The sequence below is a fragment of the Balaenoptera ricei genome, chromosome 19 (assembly GCF_028023285.1).
Source record: "Balaenoptera ricei isolate mBalRic1 chromosome 19, mBalRic1.hap2, whole genome shotgun sequence".
Lineage (NCBI taxonomy): Eukaryota > Metazoa > Chordata > Mammalia > Artiodactyla > Balaenopteridae > Balaenoptera > Balaenoptera ricei.
In genome coordinates, this window is record NC_082657.1 from 49525298 (window position 1) to 49537668 (window position 12371).

General features: G+C 41.5%; 1 protein-coding gene and 1 pseudogene across 11 annotated transcripts in view; both read left to right on the top strand.

The window, feature by feature from the left end:
• The window catches only part of ZNF19 (zinc finger protein 19), a 127134-nt gene that overhangs the window by 69330 nt on the left and 45433 nt on the right, over positions 1-12371 (top strand). Inside the window, exon 1 of one of the 11 annotated variants that reach the window (XM_059904012.1) lies at positions 8081-8133. The exons of the other annotated variants lie outside the window; for them this stretch is intronic. The gene's annotated coding sequence lies outside the window, so the exon portion shown is untranslated. Of the gene's footprint in view, positions 1-8080; positions 8134-12371 lie in introns of those variants that run through there. 11 annotated transcript variants of the gene reach the window in all.
• LOC132353099 (large ribosomal subunit protein eL31-like) lies at positions 7208-7683 on the top strand (annotated as a pseudogene).

Sequence of the window (12371 nt, forward strand, 5' to 3'; positions counted from 1 at the left end):
CGCGGGCTTCTCATTGCGGTGGCTTCTCTTGTTGTGGAGCACGGGCTCTAGGTGCGCGGGCTTCAGTAGTTGTGGCTCGCAGGCTGTAGAGCGCAGGCTCAGTAGTTGTGGTGCATGGGTTTAGTTGCTTCGAGGCATGTGGGGTCCTCCTGGACCAGGAATCGAACCCGTATCCCCCGCATTGGCGGGCAGATTCCTAACCACTGTGCCACCAGGGAAGTCCCCCGTTTATTTTTAAATCACATCTCTTATTAAAGTCTAGATTTCTGCTGGATGCCAGTGACCAAGGAATTATTTTGAGATGAAAAGGTTTGCTGTTCTCTCCCTGACAGTCATTTAGCCTGTTGTCCATTGGGGGTCCATGAATTGTTTTTTCCCCCCCTCTGGCTATTGGGTTGTCTCATTTTCTTCTATTTTGCTTTCCATACACTCCCCTGGCCTCTGCTGGTCTAATTCTGTGAAAAACTAATTATAGCCAGGGGTAGAGGTCAGATGTAAGAATGAATGAGACTCCATGTAACCAAAACCAGAATCAACATCGGAATAAACTATTCTAAGTGCCTTTCTCAGGAGCACATCTCACCTGAGTTGTGGTAGCATTTACCTTTGGTGTCATTTTGTCCTCAAAAAGTGTTTCATAATCCACTAATTATATTTGCTAGGTGGGTGTCACTGTTTTTTATGCAAGTGGAATTTAGTCAGGAAGGATAAATACCTTATCTAAAATCTTGTCATGTTTTCTCTAGAATGTTTTCTCCATTTTGCGCCCATTCCACCTGACACACTCCTCTAATTAAGCCTTCTAAACTCTGTTCAGACATGCCTTGTCTGTGCAACGTTTCCTTACCCCCCTGCTCAGTTCAGTCTCCTCCCTCCCTGCCCCACTGCAGTGGTCTCTGGGTTGTACAGACTTCTGCAGTTACGCACGTTTCTCTACATGTCTGTCTCTCCTGTGGGATTACAGGGGTGTTGAGGGGGGTGTGGAATCCAAAGCGAGAGAATCTAAAGGCAAAGTGGAAACTTCTGAACTCGGCCAACAGTCTGAGCAAAAGAAAAATGGGCAACACCTAAAACCATCCCCAGCTAGATTCATTTCCTTCCTGCTTTAAAACGTTTGGAAAGGGAGTTTTCACAGCCCTCCAGTAGCCGTCAGGGCAAAGGCGTTCACCTCAGGGGCCCCCAGGCCAACTCCCTGTGTTGTTTGCTGAGCACGTCTCGCTTCTGGGCGCCCCTCACAGCCCGGTTGCTTTTTCTGCTTCACTGCGTTTCCAGCGCGGATGCTCACGCCTCACTTCACTTTGCCCCCGTTTTCTCACATTTCTGTCGCCCGGGAACTTTGTTTCCTCCTTCTGAGGAGATCTGTCTTCCCCACCATGTCCTCCTCTACCGACAGCCTCGCCTCCCTCCCGACGGGCCTCCCGGGAGAGCCGGGGGTGGGGGGGTGGCGGGGGAGCTAACTCCTCTGGGCCCCTGGGGCATGTTTTCTATTATACGGTGAATGTTCCTTCTGACTTTTCAAATCTGTAATCAGACAGGCATGAAGTGTAATCAATAGGTGGTGAGGACTGAATGAAAGTGAGCACAGTTTATTTAAGGGGCGAGGAGGAAGTCTACACTGGCAGGCCTGCTCTTCCCACTTCTTCAGGCTCCCTATGGACAAAACCACTGGTCAGCTGGCTTAGGGTTGGAACTGGCAGGTGGACCTTGGGGAAGCTGAGTCCTGGAGCTTCACACACAACCTGTCAGGATGCCGAAAGAACCCAGTACAGGTGTGCTGCTCCCCCCTTGAATTCCTCAGATCTGTAACAAAGCGGGGGGCCCAGGTGGCCCCACTACTCCAGCTCTAGGGTCTCCTTCGATAGGTGATGAGAAGGGATGGAGTGGGGAAAAGAAATATTCCAACCTCTCTCTCCTCCCGCCCTCTGGTTTCTAATAGGTGCCTCCTATTGGCTGAACCCTACTGGAAACCAGAAGGCAAAGAAGCCCATTGATGCAGTCCTCAGGGACCAGCCCCCCAGGGACCTCAGCAGGGCTGAGAAGGGCAGAGAATGGATCTGTTGGGGAGAGGGAACATACAGAAAATAACCAAGCACAGTCAGTGAGGCTGAGTGGGGCAAGCACAGGGTTGGAGCCTGCTTTTCTTTAAAACTTAGGTATTGTGTCATCCTGGATTTTTTTGCAATAATTTTGATTTTTAAAAAAATTAAAATATTACTGATTTTTTTAGCGCCTCCCCCTCCCCTGAAATTTTGCACCTGAGGCAAAATTCACCTCACCTTAATCCTGGTCCTGAAGTGGTGATCTGTGGATTACGGGGATTATGAGTGGGTCTTATTTTCTCATTTTTGCTCACCTGTATGTTCCAGTTTTGTTTTTTTTTTTTTCAAGTGATCCTATATTTCTTATAAAAACAGTTAAATGCAAGATATCGTCTTTGAAAGTAGGGATCCTTAGTTTGTACAACGTGGAGCAGACTCAGCAGAAAAATCAAATGTTTGTTGGATGAGTAAATGAAAGAATGTGTACGTCAACTCTATTCCCAAATCCTACCTCTTCTCAAAATTCTAACTCACATGGTACTTCCTCATAAAACATTTCCTTATATCCCAAATCACATTGGCCTACCAAGGCCTACACAATGTGTCCATGGCCCACCCCCATCTCTCCATATCCCCCCTTACCTCCTGCCACCCTTCCTCTCCACTATATTGGCCCCCTACTGCGTGTTGCTCCTAAAATACAGGAAGCAATTCATTAATATTTGTTGAGAATGAGTGTGATCTCTCTCTCTTTTCTATCATTCTTGACATAATCTTTTGTTCTTACAGTTATGCATTTATTTTATCTCCCCTACTCTTAAGTGACTCAGGCTATTTTACTCACTTTGATATGATCCTTGGTGCCTGGCACAATGCTTGGCATGTTGTTATAACAAATATTAACAACAATAGTAGAAGAGTCATCATTTGAGTGATCACTATGGGCCAAGCACTAGATTAAACATCAGTATCACCTCACTTATGTATTTTAAATGACTGGGAGGACACACATTTATAGGAATCCACACAAGTCATAAAAAAGACCATCTATTATTAGTCCGGCTTCACAGCTAAGGAAGCTGAGGTCTAGAGAGATCAAGTAACTTGCTGAAGGTCCCATTGCTAATAAGTGGCATTACAGGAAAGTGTAATCCTAAATTACATCAGATCAGTAGTTCTCAAACTGTGGTCCAGGACCTACTGAGATTCCCAAGACATTTCAGGGGAGTCTGTACATTCCAAACCACTCTTGTATGTATACAGTGTTTTTCCTGAGGCTCCACTCCATGTGATATCAAACACCTTGAATGCAGAAGCAGAGGTGAGAATCCAGCTGTCTCCTGTTAAGTCAGGCACTAAAGAGATTTTCCAAAAAAATGCCAATCTTTTCACTTATTTTTTTTCTGTTTTGGAAAATATAGTTATTTTTCATAGAAAGTCTTATACATGTAATGTGTTTACTATTATTTTAAAATATATTAATAAATATTTTAAAAAACTTCATCAGTGTTCATTTTTCATATAGTAAATAGAGATAGACGTAGCCCACATAAACAAAAACTCTTCGGGGTCCTCAATATCTTTAAGAGTATTATGCAGCCCTGAGACCAAAGTCCTTGAGAATAGATGTGTTAGATAATTTCTGTTTCTTCTCAGCTCTAAAATGTAGGGGTTCTCTCTCTGTGAAGCAGTTTTGGAGGGCAGGGGCTCAAGATCGTTAATCAGTCTGAGAAAAGAGGGGCAGTCTTGGGGCCTGACTCCATGCCTAGGTTCTACATTGACTGGTCTTGGTTACCTGGATTTATTCTGATCTTAACTGCTCTGTGGACTTCTGAAAACTCCTGTTCCTGCCTTGGGCTCACACATAACTCGTAGCTATAATTCAGCACTCCCAGACTCATTATTTCATTTCTTTGTCCCTCATCCTCTTCTCTGCTTCTGTGCCTTTTTTATCTTGACCCTGCTTCCAACTTTCTACGCTTAGTCTTCCGTAGCAAAGGTTTTACAATACCAAAACACTTCCTGGGCTATGGATTAGCCTCAAATGGTTTATCTCATGTTGCCCCAGGCATGTACAGGATTACAACAGATTTCATGTTTTAAATTCTTTCTCATTGATTACCTCTGGTGAAAGGAACAGGGTGGAGGAGGAAAAAGGTGGAAGGGAAACCTCTTTTGTAATACCTTTTGTATATATATAAATTAAAACTTTGCTTCAAAGGAAGCAAAAACAAAAACAAAAAACCCCCAATCTCTCCTGAAGTGTAATTCTTTCTTTCTTTTTTCTTTTTTTTAAAAAAATTTATTTATTTATTTTAGGCTGCGTTGGGTCTATCGTTGCTGCGTGCGGGCTTTCTCTAGTTGCAGCGAGCGGGAGCGACTCTCATTGCGGTGCACCGGCTTCTCATTGCAGTGGCTTCTCTTGTTGCGGAGCACGGGCTCTAGGCACGTGGGCTTCAGTAGTTGTGGCTCGTGGGCTCAGTAGTTGTGGTGCATAGGCTTAGTTGCCCCATGGCATGTGGGATCTTCCCAGACCAGAGATCGAACCTGTGTCCCCTGCGTTGGCAGGTGGATCTTAACCACTGGTCCACCTATGAAAGATTCTTGCCAAAGTATCAACTCTGAATCTGACCAGGCCTAAATATCAATTTTCAGGAAATACAGAGGCCAGGGAGATGTAATCAGCAAAATCCAGAATGTAGAAAACCCTACAAGACAAATGACCCAGTTTTTCAACAAACCAATTACAAGAGGAAAGAAAAACAGGAGGAAGAATCTATCACTAAGAGACAAGAGAAATATTAGCCAAAAGCAATTCGTGGGCATCGTTAGGATCTTGAAAAACCAACACTAAAATCCAAACCAAAACAAAACAAAAAGCATGTATGAGACAACCAGGGGAGATTTGAATGTTGCCTGAATACTGGATGACTTACACTTTTTAGGTGTACTGGTTTGTTTTAAAAAGAGTCCTTATATTTTAGAGCTATGTATAGAGGTATTTACAGATGAAGTGGCATGATACTTGGCATTTGCTTCAAAGTAATCCAGCAGTGGTGAAGGGTGGGGGATGGAGAGCAGATAGTGGGGGAGGATAGAGATCAAACAGGATTGGCCATAGGTTGGTAAAGTTGTCGAAAGCTTGATGGTGGTCACGTAGAGATTGATTTCATTATTCTTTTACATTTGTATAGACTTGAACTCATCAATAACAAAAATTAAAAGATAAATAAATAAATGAATCTAAAAAATAAACTCACTGAAGAAATACCTAATCTAGCTGTCAGCAGATAGATCACTGAAACTAATCTTTTGATGATTGACCATTGGGTGGGTTTTGGCATATACCTTCAAAGGATTGATTGACTGACATTGATATAACAAAACTCTCTATTCCCATCTACTTGTTTATGTGAACAGTGCTTGAATGTGTAGAAGAAAAATCAAGAAATAAAGGTTTATGCTGAACTTTTTCATTTTGGCAAGAGGTAATATTTATCCATGAATTCAAGAATAAACAGGAAAAAAAAGCCCCATCCATTCTATTAAGAGATCTATATTTTCAATAAATTTCTTTGTGTTTAATAATTGTTGGTATTATTTATCAAAATTTGTAATATTTATGTTGTTTTGATCAAATGTATACTAATACCAATTATAACAACCCAATCCAGAAGAAATTTTTAATATTTGGGACCTTTGGTATCAGGAAACTAAACCAAAAACAAAAACCGTAAAAAATTACACAAGGATAAAAATATGTGGGGAAATGTAATGGCAATATCATTTTAAGGAGAAAAAGGAGTGATGTAAAATACTGATAGTTCTTTTTTCCTATGTGTATGAGCCATACATTCTGGTTTCTTTGTATATCTCATAAGTGGTTTTTGGTTGTTGAAAGCCACATTTTAAGTAAAATAATGTGGCAACTCTGGAAAAATAGATTAAATATCTGATAGTTAAAGAAGAGTTTATTCATGTATTTTTACAAATAGGTGATGGGGTATCAATTAGAGCATTAGGATTGTATGGATATATTTAAAAGAATGATGTTAACAGTTTTATTTTAAATTGTCATTATTTATAATATACCCGAGAGCTGCCCTCTAAGCGCAGCCAGCAGCGCATCAGGCTCATATAATATACCAGAAGTTATATTCTTTGCAACTCTTTAAACTTCAGAAATGTTATATATTAGCTAAAAACGAGTAGGGGGACTACTTAGGTCTTTTTTTCTTTTATTGATTTTTTTATTGAGTAAAATTCACAAAACATAACGTTAACCATTAACCATGTTAAACTGTATAATTCAGTAGCAGTTAGTACATTTATAGTGTTGCACAACCATCACCTGTATTTCCAAGACGTTTTCATCACCTCAAAAGGAAACTCTAGGGTACCTCCCTGGTGGCGCAATGGTTAAGAATCTGCCTACCAATGCAGGGCATACAGGTTTGAGCCCTGGTCCAGGAAGATCCCACATGCCATGGAGCAACTAAGCCTGTGCGCCACAACTACTGAGCCTGCGCTCTAGAGCCCGTGCTCTGCAACAAGAGAAGCCATGGCAATCACCGCAACGAAGAGTAGCCCCTGCTCGCCGCAACTAGGGAAAAGCTCGCGCACAGCAACACAGACCCAACGGAGCCAAAAATAAATAAATAAAATAAATTTTTTAAAAAAGGAAACTCTACACCCATTAAGCAATCACTCCTCCTGGCAACCACTAATCTGTTTTCTGTTTCTATGGATTTACTACTCTGGACGTTTCATATAAATGGAATCATACAGTATGTAACCTTGTCTAGCTTCTTTCACCTAACATGTTTTTGCTGTTTATCCAAGTTGTAGCATGTATCAGTATTTCAGTCCCTTTTATGGTTGAATAATATTCCACTGAATGGATATATCACATTGTGCTTATTCACTCACCAGCTGATGGACATTTGGGTTGTTTCTACCTTTTGGCTATTATGAATAGTGCTGCTATTATGAACATAGGTGTACAAGTATTTGTTTGAATACCTATTTTCAATTCTTTCGGTTCTATACCTAGGAGTGAAGTTGCTGATAATTTTGTTTAACTTTTTGAGGAACTACCAAACTTTTCCACAGCCACTGCAACATTTTACATTTAATCCACCAGCAAATGTATGAAGGTTCCAATTTCTCCATATCTTTGACAACTCTTGTTATTTTCCATTAAAAAAAAAAAGTCATGGGCTTTCCAACCCTGGCCGGGCAGGATGGCTCCCACAATGAAGGGCGGCAAGAAGAAGAAGGTCCGGTCTGCCATCAACAAGGTGGTGACCAGAGAATACACCATCAATGTTCACAAGCGCATCGTGGAGTGAGTTTCAAGAAGCGTGCCCTGAGGGGCAAAGAAATCCGGAAATTTGCCATGAAGGAGATGGGAACTCCAGATGTACTCGTTGACACCAGGCTCAACAAAGCTGTCTGGGCCAAAGGAATAAGGAATGTCCCATACTGTATCAGTGTGCGGTTGTCCAGAAAACATAATGAAGATGAAGATTCACCAAACAAGCTCTATACATTGGTTACCTATGTACCTGTCACCACTTTCAAAAATCTACAGACAGTTAATGTGGATGAGAACTAACTGCTGATTGTCCAATAAAGTTATAGAACTGCCAAAAAAAAGAAAAGAAAAAAAAAGTTATGGTTAACTTAGTGGGTGTGAAGTGGTATCTCAATGTGATTTTCATTTTCATTTTCCTAACGAGTAACAATGTTGAGCATCTTTTAATATGCTTGTTAACTGCAACTACCTAGTATTCACAAAATTACCTTAGGAGGTGTACAAACAAAAATTGTATGGCTCATGACTCTAGGCCTAAACTGCTGTGTTTCTTTTCTTTTTTTAACATCTTTATTGAAGTATAATTGCTTTACAATGGTGTGTTAGTTTCTGCTTTATAACAAAGTGAATCAGCTATACAGATGCATATATCCCCATGTCCCCTCCCTCTTGCATCTCCCTCCCACCCTCCCTATCCCACCCCTCTAGGTGGACACAAAGCACTGAGCTGATCTCCCTGTGCTATGCGGCTGCTTCCCACTAGCTGTTTTACATCTGGTAATGTATATATGTCCTTGCCACTCTCTCACTTCATCCCAGCTTACCCTTCCCCCTCCCCGTGTCCTCAAGTCCATTCTCTATGTATGTGTCTTTATTCCTGTCCTGCCCCTAGGTTCTTCGGAACCATTTTTTTCCTTTTTTTTTTTAGATTCCACATACATGTGTTAGCATACAGTATTTGTTTTTCTCTTTCTGACTTAATTTCACTCTCTATGACAGTCTCTAGGTCCATCCACCTCACTACAAATAACTCAGTTTCATTTCCTTTTATGGCTGAGTAATATTCCATTGTATATATGTGCACATCTTCTTTATCCATTCATCTGTTGACGGACACTTAGGTTGCTTCCATGTCCTGGCTATTGTAAATAGAGCTGCAGTGAACATTCTGGTACATGACTCTTTTTGAATTATGGTTTTCTCAGGGTATATGCCCAGTAGTGGGATTACTGGGTCATATGGTAGTTCTATTTTTAGTTTTTTAAGGAACGTCCATACTGTTCTCCAAAGTGTCTGTATCAATTTACTTTCCCACCAACAGTGCAAGAGGGTTCCCTTTTCTCCACACCCTCTCCAGCATTTATTGTTTGTAGATTTTTTGATGATGGCCATTCTCACCGGTGTGAGGTGATACCTCATTGTAGTTTTGATTTGCATTTCTCTAATGATTAGTGATGTTGAGCATCCTTTCATGTGTTTGTTGGCAATCTGTGTATCCTCTTGGAGAAATGTCTATTTAGATCTTCTGCCCATTTTTGGATTGGGTTGTTTGTTTTTTTTGATACTGAGCTGCATGAGCTGCTTGTATATTTTGGAGATTAATCCTTTGTCAGTTGCTTCATTTGCAAATATTTTCTCGCATTCTGAGGGTTCTCTTTTCATTTTGTTTATGGTTTCCTTTGCTGTGCAAAAGCTTTTAAGTTTCATTAGGTCCCGTTTGTTTTTTTTTGTTTGTTTTTATTTCCATTTCTCTAGGAGGTGGGTCAAAAAGGATCTTGCTGTGATTTATGTCATAGAGTGTTCTTCCTATGTTTTCCTCTAAGAGTTTTATAGTGTCTGGTCTTACATTTAGGTCTTTAATCCATTTTGAGTTTATTTTTGTGTATGGTGTTAGGAAGTGTTCTAATTTCATTCTCTTACATGTAGCTGTCCAGTTTTCCCAGCACCACTTGTTGAAGAGGCTGTCTTTTCTCCATTGTATATTCTTGCCTTCTTTATCAAAGATAAGGTGACCATATGTGTGTGGGTTTATCTCTGGGTTTTCTATCCTGTTCCATTGATCTATATTTCTGTTCTTTTTTTTTTTTTTTTTTTAATAAAGCAGATCACCCCCCTCTTTCATCTTCTGATTTTTAAAAAATATTTATTTTTTTATTTTTGGCTTTGTTGGGTCTTTGTTGCTGTGTGTGGGCTTTCCTTAGTTGCGGCGAGAGAAGGCTATTCTTCCTTGCGGTGCGCGGGCTTCTTATTGCAGTGGCTCCTCTCATTGTGGAGCACGGACTTTAGGCATGCAGGCTTCAGTAGTTGTGGCACACTGGCTTAGTTGCTCCTCAGCATGTGGGATCTTCCTGGACCAGGAATCAAACCCGTGTTCCCTGAATTGGCCAGCAGATTCTTAACCACTGCACCACCAGGGAAGCCCCTAAGCTGTTGTGTTTCTGAAGTTCTTGCTCAGACTGTGCCACTGTTCTCCAGCAGCATCATGCTATGGCCCCGAGGCTTTGGGAGAATTCGTCTGAGGAATCCTTCTACCTTCTCAAAGGGCAGAACTGCAATTTTAAAAACTTCCCTCTCAGTGGGGTGGTTTGAGAGTCTGTGCAGACTGAAACTACAACTAGAAAACCAAATCTAAAATAAAAAGAAAAGAAAAATCTTCTTTCTCTGCTATTTACTAAATTAGCCCTCCTCTATTTTTTTTTAACATCTTTATTGGAGTATAATTTCTTTACAGTGTTGTGTTAGTTTCTGCTGTATAACAAAGTGAGTCAGCTATAGGCATATGTATGTCCCCATATCCCCTCCCTCTTGCGTCTCCCTCCCACCCTCCTTATCCCACCCCTCTAGGTGGTCGCAAAGCACTGAGCTGATCTCCCTGTGCTGTGCGGCTGCTTCCCACTAGCTATCAGTTTTACATTTGGTAGTGTATATATTTCAGTGTTACTCTCTCACTTCGTCCCACCTTACCCTTCCCCCTCGCCATGTCCTCACGTCCATTCTCTACGTCTGTGTCTTTATTCCTGTCCTGCCCCTAGGTTCATCAGAACCTTTTTTTTTTTTTTAGATTTCATATATATGTGTTCCGTACAGTATTGGTTTTTCTCTTTCTGACTTACTTCACTCTGTATGAGAGACTCTAGGTCCATCCACCTCACTACAAATAACTCAATTTCGTTTCTTTTTATTAGCCGTCTTCTATTTTGAAGACATCATTATAAATGCACAACTTCCAAGCCTATATGATGAAATTTGAATGCCAGAGTTAGCTAGCCCCTTGCACATAGTGAGCTTTTTCCATGCTTATTTGTTAGTTTGACATGACAGCCAGAAGAGACCTTCAGCTGTGCCGAATTGTGGTTCTCACAGACTGAGTGGGAATGCTAAGGGAAGGACATTTTTGTGTCAGGCTGGAGGAGAGTGAGGAAATGAGGAGGGATCTGCACAAAGTTGTGCCTAGGCAGGGATCTGTGAAAGTAGCAGGAGAGTCTCAGGACCCCATGTCTACCCTAGGACAGCAGGGAGCTGTACAATTGGCAATATCCTCTGTATAGATCAATAGTTAGTTCTTTGAGGACAAGAACAGCACCTTAGTCTATATCTTCATATGTTCCCTAACCCAGAACCTGGCTCATAGTAGGTACACACAGGATGTTTGCTGAATGGGAAAGTACACTGGTGACACTCTGACCCATGATGACTGTCTCCTTGGTGGGAATTAGGAAGTAGACATCCTGGTCGCTGGTCCTGATTCTCGCTCATTCCTGTCCGTCTCAGTCTGACATCCTCCAGCAGCTCTTCATTACCCCCATCATTGTGTTCCTAAGATTCCCAGCTTAAACATAAAATATCCCCTATATCCTTGATCATTATTTCTAGAGCATTCCCTCTACTTCCATTATATTTCTATTACCTTCGACCTACACGTAGCCATGGCCATGCTTGGGACCTTAGAATCACATCCAACACTTTGTAGTAAAGAAGAATTCGAGAGACTGTTGAATTTTTTGTTGATAGACCATTACCACAGATGTCTGTAGATTTATTGGGTGTTATTCCTTTTATTCCTTGCCTCTAAAGAAGGCCCTTCCAAGCTCCTGTGCAGACGGTATAAAGCAGGGTTGATGGAGTTTGAGAGCCAGGTGGGGGAATAGATCTGGGGGGGTGGGGGAGGAGGAGTTGAGGCATTGTGGTGTTTCTCTGTACAGTTTGCAGACTTTCATTCATCTCCTTGTTCTAAATCCACTGCTTCAATCTGGCCCTCTGTAATTTTTTTTTTCCCCAGAGAATAAACCTCCTGTGTTACAGGGTTTGGGGGAAGAAATCTCTGGGCTGTATACATGGGGATGGGATCTATAGGTCCAGTTGTCCCTATACCTCTTCCCTCTTTCCTCTTCCCTGTGTCTTGTGTCTGCTGTGCGAAGTGTGACGCCTGATTCTTGAGCCTTTCTGCTGGGTGAATCAGTTTGTGGTATTATCCACGTGTCCTAGCCACCCTCCTCCCCACTCTTGTCACATGCAAGGCTTCTGGTTTTCTCTGGTTACCACTTCTTTCTCTCTTTCCATCTGCTCACGCTGTGTTGACATCTCTCATCGGTTTTCATCTCCTTTGTCATTCTCTTGTCCTTGTAAATCCTTATCCTTGTTGTACTTTTAGTGTCATGTTATGGGATTCCAGGAATTCTTGTGTTCAGTCCACCCTTATTTAATAAGCAACTACTCTTTAAGGTCATCAGTTCCACACAATGTAATACTCTGTAGTTGTTAGATGGAATAACATAGCTACATGTCTGAACCTGTGGAGTGGGCAATATAGAGAGTTAAATGAAAAAGCAAGTTGCAGGGAATTCCCTGCCGGTCCAGTGGTGAGGACTCCGCGCTTTCACTGCCGTAGCCCGGGTTCAATCCCTGGTTGGGGAACTAAGATCCTGCAAGCTGCATGGCATGGCCAAAAAAAAAAAGCAAGTTGCAGTTGGTATGTATAATATGATACCATTTTTGTTTAAAAATTGTTTATATTA